Raw genomic sequence first — 10180 nt, 5'->3', positions numbered from 1 at the left:
ATGTACTCCAAGATGCTGAAGCCTCCACGGCCTTCTAAGACCAGAAATTGGACTAGCTGGACTAGGAGACATGAGGAAGATGGAAAGAAATGTTGGCTACCTCTGAGGTTTCTTGCGGTCAGACTTCCAGGTGAGGATGAGTACCATGAAAGATGACATTAGACAAGAGTGAGAGCTGAAGGAGGAAGTCTTCTGCCGTAGATAGAATGTTGAGAAGGCCAAGTGTGGTAGTGAAGGCCTGTGATCATAGCACTCAAGAGGCTCAAGCACTCCTGAGTTTGAGGACAGCTGTGGTAAGATCCTGTCTAGAAAATGGGGATAGGGATAGGGGCACCTCCCCAATAATCTTTCCTGTTTATTTGCTCTGTGTGTGTGTGTGTGTGTCTTTGAGTGATCATGTATGTGGAAACATGAACATGGGTGGATGTGAGCAGATTATGGAAGCCTGAATTTGATGTCAGGTGTCTTCCTCCATTGCTTTCCATCTTGTGTGGTGAAATAGGATCTCAGGCAAATCCAGAGCTCACAGATTCAGATAGACTTGCTAGGTATCTTGCTGTGGAAATCCTCTGTCTCTGTCTTACACTGGCATTACAAATGAGGACAAAGAAGAGGCAGGAGCAGGAGGAGGAGGAAGAACAGGAGACTATCACTCCAGTTTGGCATTTATGTAGGTGTTAGGGATCTGGACTTTATTTCTAAATTTGCACAGCAAGGTCTTTAGCCACTGACTGAGCCAATCTCCAGGCCCTTGTAGGAAGGGATGTGCTGCAGACAGATGTAGTTTTTACACTTGGGACTGATGGATGCCTTGGGAGTCAAGAGTTTTACTACAAAGGCTCAGTTTCCTCATCTATAAAATGGGAATAATTCTCTGCTCTTAGAAGATGATCAAAACGATGTCATGGAATCATGATCCTAGCATACCAAGGAGCTCATTGTGGTAGTTTGAATAGATATGGCCCCAATAGACTCATGTATTTGAATGCTTGACTCTTGGTAAATGGCACTTTTAGGAGGTGTGGCCTTGTTGGAGTAGGTGTGGCTTTGTTGGAGGAAGTGTGTCACTGTGTAGGTAGGCTTTGAAGACTCCTAGTGCTCAAGCTCTGCCCAGGGCCAAAGAGAGTATCCTTCAATCTGCCTGCTGAGGACAGTGTCTTCCTGGCTGCCTTTAAGATGTACAGCTCTCACTCCTTCTCCAACACCATGTCTGCCTTCAGGCTGCCAGGCTTTCTGCCATGATGATAATGGTAGGAACTATAAGCCAACCCCGATTAAATATGTTCCTTTATAAGAGTTACCTCAGTCATGTTGTCTATTATTAATGAAAACCCTAACTAAGACATTCAGCAAAGAACATTTTCTGCTCTGCTACACAGTAGTCCTGGAAAGCTATTTGTATTAGTAATTTTTTATTGCTATAATAAAAAAAATCATGACTGAGGCCACTTGTGAAAGAAAGAGTTTATTTGGTTTATAGTTACAGAAGGCTGTGGGTCCATTGTGACAGGAAAACATGACAGCAGGCACTAGACACAGGCTGGAGCAGAAGCTGATGGATAACATTTTGAGCCACATATATGAGGACGAGAGCAAACACAAAATGGCTTTTAAACTCTCAAAGCCCACTCCCTGTGACATACCTTCGCCAACACGACCAAACCTTCTAAGCCTCCCCAAACATCACCACCAACTGGGGAACACTTCTTCAGATCCCTGAAATATACTGAGCATCTCATTCAAAGCCTACATCAGTGTTGACCATTTGATAATATTCCGCTCTAATTATCACAACATTTAAACTTACTGACTGTACGTTGGACAATGTGATGAGACACACTTGTAATCTCAGAACTTGGGTGACTGAGCCAGATGTGTGATTTCCAGGCCAGTCTGGCCTATATAACAATATCTTGTTGCAAATCAAGGTCGTGGGTGTTGCTCAGTGCTAGAGGGCTTGCTTAGCATGCACAAATTCTTGAGCTCTGCATCCAACAGTAGAAAAAGAAAAGTTGAGGAAAAACAAAACAACTAGAAAAGCAACTTGCATCTTTGTTGGGCCAGCTCGACCCTTCATTTGTCTCCTCCATTCCTTGTTGGGAGTCAGGTTTTCTGGTAAGAAGTCGAGGGCTCTGAGAGGGAAGCCTCAGAACATTTCTGCAGACTGCCCACAGTCATGAGGTTCATATGTTCAAACAGGGCCAGAGAGAAGCGCTGCTCTCGAAGGTCAGGCACTGCCACTCTCTCCAAGCTTAGCTTCAGAATTAGCATACCAGAATGTTTACACCACTCATCAGGTCAGAGCAAGTAAGGCCCCATAGTTCAGTTCAAGTTCACAGCATGGCGAGACAGCTCCATCTGCAAAGGCTAGCAATGAAGGCATTATAAGAACAACTGAGGTGATTTATATAGTCACTCACCACTACATTAATGAGAATAGGATGATAGTTAACAATTACTCGGCATCTACTTTATACCATAAACAATATGCCAGTTGTCAGATATAATTTTCTGCCTCTTCTGAGGTAGGTCTACCTTATAACTATTACCTTGTGGGTAGTGAAACTGAGGGCCAGAGAGGTCTCAGGGAACTTCTCCAAATTCACCAACAGTAGAGAATATGAGGAGTAGTGTAGGTATTCAAGAGTTATTTGATAGACAACAAATCAGGTCAACATAATGCTAAACTCTGGATGAGTGGGACATAGAACCTGGCTGCTGTTGACAGGATGTAAACTTGAACTCAAGGCTCCTGACTCCTTACTTACATCTTTATCTCTTATAGGCATACCTTTTGCTCCCTGCTGTGGAGTCAGGTACCTGTACAGAAGACCAGGAGTCTGGTTCTGGGTCAGGGATCTGTTCTGATATCTAGGGTGGTCAGAGACTCAGAGCCAAGGCACAACCTTGTTTTCTTCTCTGGCTAGAACAAGTGGCAGTGCCTGACCTTTTAGAGCAGCGCTTCTCTCTGGCCCTGTTTGAACATATGAACCTTATGACTGTGGACAGTCTGCAGAAATGTGTCTTCAGCTTCCACAGCAACTGTCAGGAGTGAGTGACTACCTTTGCCTGAGAACCTGAACCATGATCCAAGAGAGAAAGTTGGAGAATGAAAGACTGGCCAGAGGAAGCAGAGATGCCTCTCTCAAAGTGGTAGGTTTTAACTGACATTGAACGACAGTGAGAGGAGCCAGAGTGTTTGGACTGGCAGTGTTGCAGTAGTCACAGCTGATTATGGACAACCAACTCTGGAGGATGGACACTCAGGTAGATACCGGATGCAAGAGGAGCTAGAGAGGAGAAGATCCAAGGTTTGTGGGGAAATGAGGCATATTTCAGAAAGCTAAGGAAGAACAGCTGGAACAGATGTGGAGTGAAAAAGCTGAAAATGCTTCCAGTATCTGCCTTGGAATTCTGGGTGCTCCCTGTGGAGAGTGCTCTACCACAGCTGTGTTTTTGGTTTTTATATAAGTGAATTTATTTAGCGTTTAGCAAGCAAAAGATAGCAGAGTATCAGATCAGGTATTTCCATTCCTCTGCAGGAACAGGACTGGACAAAACCCCACAAAAATAGGGAGCTGGAGACCTTGATCAATAAAGAGGGTTCTGGGTGGGAAAACTTACTTTTAGGTTGAACTTCCAATTTTAGTTTCCACCACAGACATTTACAGATTCTAGGAGGAGAGGTAAGAAAGAGAGGAGCTAGCAAGAAAGTTGAGATGGTAAAGCAAGTGTGCTTGTGTGCTTGCGCTTACATGCCGGAATGAATGTGTGGCTGTTAGAGGCATGGGAATTGGTTTTCTCCTTCTACCCTGAGGGACCCCGGGTATGCAGGCTTGGTGAATCTTAAGGGATGGGAAGGTGCCCAGTTTGTCCTGAGAATGATTTGCCTTCCAGATGTTCTCAAGGACACAGAGTAAGCTGTGAGGGCAATCTGGCTGTGAAGTGTGTGCTGATTTGGCTAACCTGGCTGGTTAGGCAGGGGTTGCTTTTCTCCATTACTTCCCCTCCCCCAAAGCTACATACCCAGTTGAGTCAATACTTCCAGATAGATACAGGTCCACTCTTGAGTCAAGGGTATATAAATAGTGGAAGTCCCCTGCTAGAACCACCAAACAAATTCTCAAAGGCATGGTAGTTTTCCTTTAGGCTGTTCTTTTTACCTTCTTCTTTGTCACAAGGCTGGAGCCCAGTCCATCCCTAGACAAAGGGGTCTTGGAGGACACTGTGATACAACAAACATGCTTATGTCTAAAATGGAGAAGCCACATTGCTTCCAGAGCCAGTCATTCAGAAAACTTTACCAGCACATGGCAGTTTACTACTATAACCTGTTACATCAGGACATGAAGGCTCATAAGCAGTGAGAGGCAAAGAGAAGTACACTTGTAGGGAACTTTTTTTTGGGGGGAGAAGGGTCTTAGTTCTGGGTCTGCTGAGGGTCTTCTAGGTTTTCTTATGTCCTAAGACTCTGCTTTCTGTCTGCCCTGCCCTGCAGGTCTGACAGCAAATACATTGCTGCCATCTTGGAGCTCATCTCCTTCAACAGCACCAGTTCTTTCTGTATATGGACTTCCTGTACTACCTCAGTGTTGATGGGTGATGCTTCTACAAGGCCTGCAACCTGGTGTACAGTTTCACAGATGCTGTCATCACCACAGAGGGACACTGCAACCTTAATACTCAGGGTGTTGACGAGGTCCTGAAAGCTAAAGCTAAGGCTAAGGCTAAAACTTTAGACTTCATTGATGTTGTCTTGAAGACCAGAGTGGGCTTCTTAGGTGTCTGAATTAAAGAGGTGACCAGAGACTCTGATATTCATTGTTACACAGGAGAAGTTGGAATTGGTCAATGGGGTACCGAGGAGCCATCGAGGGCCCTTGTAAAAGGGAGAAGCAGGTTAGAAATAAGTTTTAGAGGTGATTTTGTTGAATGTTATGTAAAAAAGCAAATAACAAGATGGGGAGAGTCCTATGAACACTATGGGTAGCAGAGCTATCTCGGGTCAGGCTCAGGAGCACTCAGACATGTCATGAGTTGAGGGTCTCACGTTGTCTCCAGAATGAACACAGAACAATCTGTCAGATGAGGACTTCTGTCTTAGTCAGGGTTCCATTGCTGTGAAGACACACCATGACAAAGGCAACTCTTATAAAGGAACACATTTATTTGTGGCTGGCTTGCAGTTTTAGAGGTTCCGTCCAATATCATCATGGTGGGAACCATGGCAGCATGCAGGCAGACATAGTCCTGAAGGAGCTGAGAGTTCTACATCTTTATCTGAAGGCAGCCAGAGGAGATTTTCTTCTGCAGGCAGCAAGGAGGAGGGTCTTCTCTTTGGCACTGAACAGAGCTCTAACACCAGGAGCCCCCAAAGCCTGCCTGCCCAGTGACACACTTCCTCCAACAAGACCCACCTATTCCAGCAAGGCCACCCATCTTCTAATAGTGCCACAGTTAAGAGTTTGAGCTTTAACCAATGTGTGTTAGCCAAAAATCTTTGGAAGCCTGAGATTCTGAGGAAAAAGAGGGGGAGGGGAGAAGAGGATAAGTAAACATAAAAATGAAGAATTATGCCAGGCATGGTGGTGTATACCTTTAATCCCAGCACTTGGGAGGCAGATGCAGGTGGATCTCTGTGAGTTTGAAGCTATCTTGGTCTACAAATCTGAATTCCAAGACAGCCAGAGCTGTTACATAGAGAAACCCTGCCTCAAAAAGAATGAAGAATTACTGTGCAATAATATACCATTGACCTAGTGAGGATTAAGGTAAAAGACTGAGATGTCTACAATCAACAAATACATCTAGAATATACAAATAATTCCTGAAAATCAAGGACATGTGGTCCAAGAGAAGAGTAAACACGGGATATAATCTAGGAAATCATGAGCTTCAAACACAAAGAGTTTTGTGGGTTTTGTTTGTTTGTTGTTGTTGTTGTTGTTGTTGTTGTTTGAGACAAGGTTTCTGCTATCTATCCCTGGCTAGTATGGAACATGCTATATAGACCAAGTTAACCTCAAACTCTGGCTCCTGAGGTTTGAGACTAAATGTATGCGCTACCATGCGTACCCTGCAAGCACAAGAGATTCAAGAAGAGATTGTCAAAATGAGAATGTAATCACCAAAGGCAAAGACAGAAAGATAATGAGTTCCAGGCCAGACTGGGTTACTTTGTTTTGTTTGTTTTTTGTTTTGTTTTGTTTTGTTTTTTAAGGGAAAAAAAAAAAGGCTGGAGGCCAGGAGATGGTGGCACACATCTTTACCTCAGCACTCAGGGGTAAAGATAATGAGTTCCAGGACAGCCAGAGATACATAGAGAAATCCTGTCTGGAAAAAAACAAACAACAATGGTGGTGGTGGTGGTGGTGGTGGTGGTGGTGGTGGTGATAAATTCTTGCTGCCAGTGCACAGAGGTGTCCTCTTACTATGCTTTCTTTGAACTTCATATTTTCATTTTGCTCTTAATCAGTCTGGGAAGGAGTTGAGTAGCTGAAGAGTGGGCGCAGAATTAAGGTTGGTTAGGAGGAACACCTCTAAGGATAAAATCATACATAAGTGAAGAAAAATTACAAAATACTAGAAGATGACTTGGTATTTTAGGGGAAAAAAAGGCAGGGGATGGGGTGTCAGGGAATACAAGGTCTCATGTAGCACAAGCTGGCCTCAAACTTCCTGTTAGCCAGAGATGACTTTCAACTTCTGATCCTCCTGCCTCCACGTAGGGAGTGTTAAGATTACTGTGCTCCCAGGCCCAGTTGTATACTGTACTGGGAACTGAATCCACCATGGCTTTATGCATGCTAGGAGAACTCTCTACCAACGGAGCTACAGCCTCAGTGTTCAGCAATATTTTAAAGAAAATAATACCCCTGAAAAGATATCCTTAAATGTTTTCTTACATTTCCATAGAAAAGCTTTAAAGATTATACAGGGACCCAGGTGCAGTGGTATTCATCAGCCTGGCCTAGAGATAAGAGGATTAGGAGTTAAAGGACAATTTGGAGTTTAAGGTCAGCCTTGGCCACATAAATCCTTGCATCAGAAAAAAAAAAATTACTAAAAAGGAGACAACAAAAGCAGAAGCAGATAATTGTAAGGGCTTACAAAACTATTTGAATAAATAGATGCTGCCCACACTTCAGGGTGGAATGACCTATTTTTACAATTTACAGGTGTAAATTTGTTGGGCTTGGTGGCCCATGCCTTTAATCCTAGCACTTGGGAGGCAGGTCTCTGGGTTTGAAGCCATCTTGGCATCAAGTTTCAGAACAGCCAAAGCTACACAGAGAAACCTTGTCTTGAAAAAAAGGAAAAACAAAAAGCAAGAGCAACAACAAAAGACATAAAATATATAGTAACAAATAAATTCAACTCAACCTAATAAAATTCTGCTTAGGCTATGTTTTAGGACCTGACAATGGTTCTTTCTTTCCAGCCCTGGTTCAGAGACAGCCTTGTGCACTGAGGCAAGTATCCCACCACTGAGCTGTGTCCCAAACCCTACAAAACTCACTCTGTGACAAAGAATTAAAACTTATTAAAGACACATTATTTTTAAAATAGGAAACGGATGGTGAGATGGCTCAGTGGGCAGGGATGCTTGGACCAAGCCTAATGTTCTGAGTTCAACCCCATTGTAGAAGGAAATAGATAACCTATTGAACTTGTCCTCTCACCTCCACACTCAAGCCAAGGGATGCATGTATGCACGGGCACATGCCAATCAATCAATCAATAACCCAATCAATCAATAAAATGGTACCCAATATACTAGTTGTTAAAACTTATTATAAAAGTATAGTAATAAAAATACTTTAAAAACTTTGTTATTATTAAACAAGAACAGGAAAAGAACTTTTAATCCCAGTCCTCGGGAGGTAGAGATGGTAGTACGTGAACGCAGCCCTCAGGAGGTAGTAGAGGTGGTAGTACGTCTCACCCAGTCGTGAGGCTGAGTGGGGTTTTGGGTTTGCTCTTGAGGAATTGTGTGCTGTGTCCCTTAAGAACGACCCTACTCAGCTGCCCTTCCTGACCATGAGCATGAAGGAGAGTCTGAGGCTACATCCACCAGGCTCTATGATCTCCCTCTGCTGCATCCAGGACATTCTCCTTCTGGATGGCCTGGTCATCCCCAAAGGTACGCTCCAGCATTGGAGGGCTTAGGGTTCTGGGTAGAAGGAAGGTCACAAGCGGCAGAACTAACCTTGGACTGACTGTACTCACCCACCAGGGAATGTCTGTTACCAGCATCTTCAGGAGGCATCACAATCCTTCAGTCTGGCCAGACCCTGAGGTGTAACCCCTCCTTTCATAACTAGGATTTGGGAGCCTGGCAAGATCAAGATAGAGAGGAGGTCCTGACACTGGAAACCTAACCCCTGTCTTCCACCTCTGCCCTTTCTGGGGTGTGTACTAACTGGGTTTGCTGAGAAACCCGAACCATCTGTCTCTCCAAGTCTTGCCTCTCTCCCAGGTCTCCCTTTCTCTCTGACCCAGAAAACCTGGAGAAATAGGTCACCATTGATTTCTCTTCCCTTCTCGGCAGGGTAAGGGTGGGACTCCAGAGGGCTTGTGGTGTCAGGCTGTTGTCTGGGGCTGCTGGAGAGGACAGGCAATGGTTGGGATGGTCGGGGTTCCGGATCGCCTTCCTGCCCTCTGCCCCTCTGCCCAGATAAAGGTTTAGAGAGTCAGGATTGAAAGGGTGGACAGATTAGTTCTGTTCTCCTTCTGCTAAGTATTGTGGGCTTAAGTCTGAGTTAGGGTCAAGGGTATGTAGATGTCAAAATCCAGTCCCAGGAAAGCCTTCGGTGTGATCAATCAGGTTGATTCAAACGGTCCATGGCTGGGTCCTGACACAGTCAGAGTCCCCACCCTGTCCTCCCGCAGGAATTGCATAGGACAGACTTTGGCCATGAGTGCAATGAAGATGACGCTGGCGCTGATGCTGCTCACTTGTGCGTCCTGCCAGGTGACAAGGGGCCGGGCTGGCTTTCGGCGCTGATGCTGCGGGCAGAGGGCGGGCTGACTCCACACCCGTTTGGAATCGCTCTACCCACCCATCTCATCAGGATCCCAGAATCAACAGAGCAGTTGCTCACGCTCGAACCTCACCAAGTACCAGCAGGGGGCGCGGTGAAACCAGACTGGTGCCTTTGAGTCCAAGAGCCTTCCTACCATCCCTGAGCTCAAGCATAGACTATCCTATAAGAACCACAGTAGATGTCTAAACAAAGGAGGGAACCGGTTTGACGTTCTGTCACTGAAGCAAACACTGATTTTTCTTTGGTGTTTGTTTGTTTGTTTTTTCGAGACAGGGTTTCTCTGTATAGCCCTGGCTGTCCTGGAACTCACTCTGTAGACCAGGGTGGCCTCGAACTCAGAAATCCGCCTGCCTCTGCCTCCCGAGTGCTGGGATTAAAGGCGTGTGCCACCACGGTCTTATTCATATAGCTCTTAGTAGCCTAGGCCCGACTGGGTGGACCAGGCTGGTCTCAAATTTGCAGCAAACTTCTGCTGAGACCTCACCACCCGAGTGCTGCATTTAGAAGAGTGGGCTACTGTACTTGGCGTGCCCAATCTGAAGAAAATTTTGTAGAAATAAAGGTCAATTTCCCAAGAAAGGAGCCTGGTGTTAAATGACGTCGAAGGCTAGTGATGTCCAAGACGAGTAAAACGGCTTCAATTTAAAATGACCTCACGCTGGCAGGCTTCCTGTGTGGTGGTGTGCTTTCAGGTTCCCCCCACTTGCTGGTCTTGGGGCTGGGGAGGTGGCTCAGTGGGGAGACAGGCAGATCCCAGCGCCTCACTGGCCAGCCAGTCTTGTGAAAACAGGAAACTTCAGAGCATTGAAGCCAACCTGATCTACAGAGTGAATTCTAGGACAGCCAGGGCTACGCAGGGAAATCCTGTCTGGGAAAACTAAAGGGGTAGGGGGTGGGTTGGGGGAACTCCAGTTCAATGAGAGAATCTGTCTGACAAAATAAGGTGAACAGAAATAAAGACATTTGATGTCAACCCCCAGCCTCCTCGTGGGCAAGCCTGTGCACACGTGTGCTTGCAGAATTTTTTTCTTATCAAATCACTTCAGGAATTTGATTTTCTCCCTCCCACTAGGAAGTGATTCAAATGATTAGAGCTGGGCACACATCCGTAATTCCAGTATTTGGGGGGGGGG

At 45.4% G+C, this 10180-nt stretch overlaps 1 pseudogene; it reads left to right on the top strand.

Moving 5' to 3' along the window:
• LOC110284021 lies at window positions 1-9007 on the top strand (annotated as a pseudogene).
• Window positions 9008-10180: the final 1173 nt, after the last annotated feature.

The sequence above is a fragment of the Mus caroli genome, chromosome 17 (assembly GCF_900094665.2).
Source record: "Mus caroli chromosome 17, CAROLI_EIJ_v1.1, whole genome shotgun sequence".
NCBI lineage: Eukaryota > Metazoa > Chordata > Mammalia > Rodentia > Muridae > Mus > Mus caroli.
The sequence above is the reverse complement of the archived record's forward strand: the minus strand, read 5'-3'. Positions and strand labels throughout refer to the sequence as shown.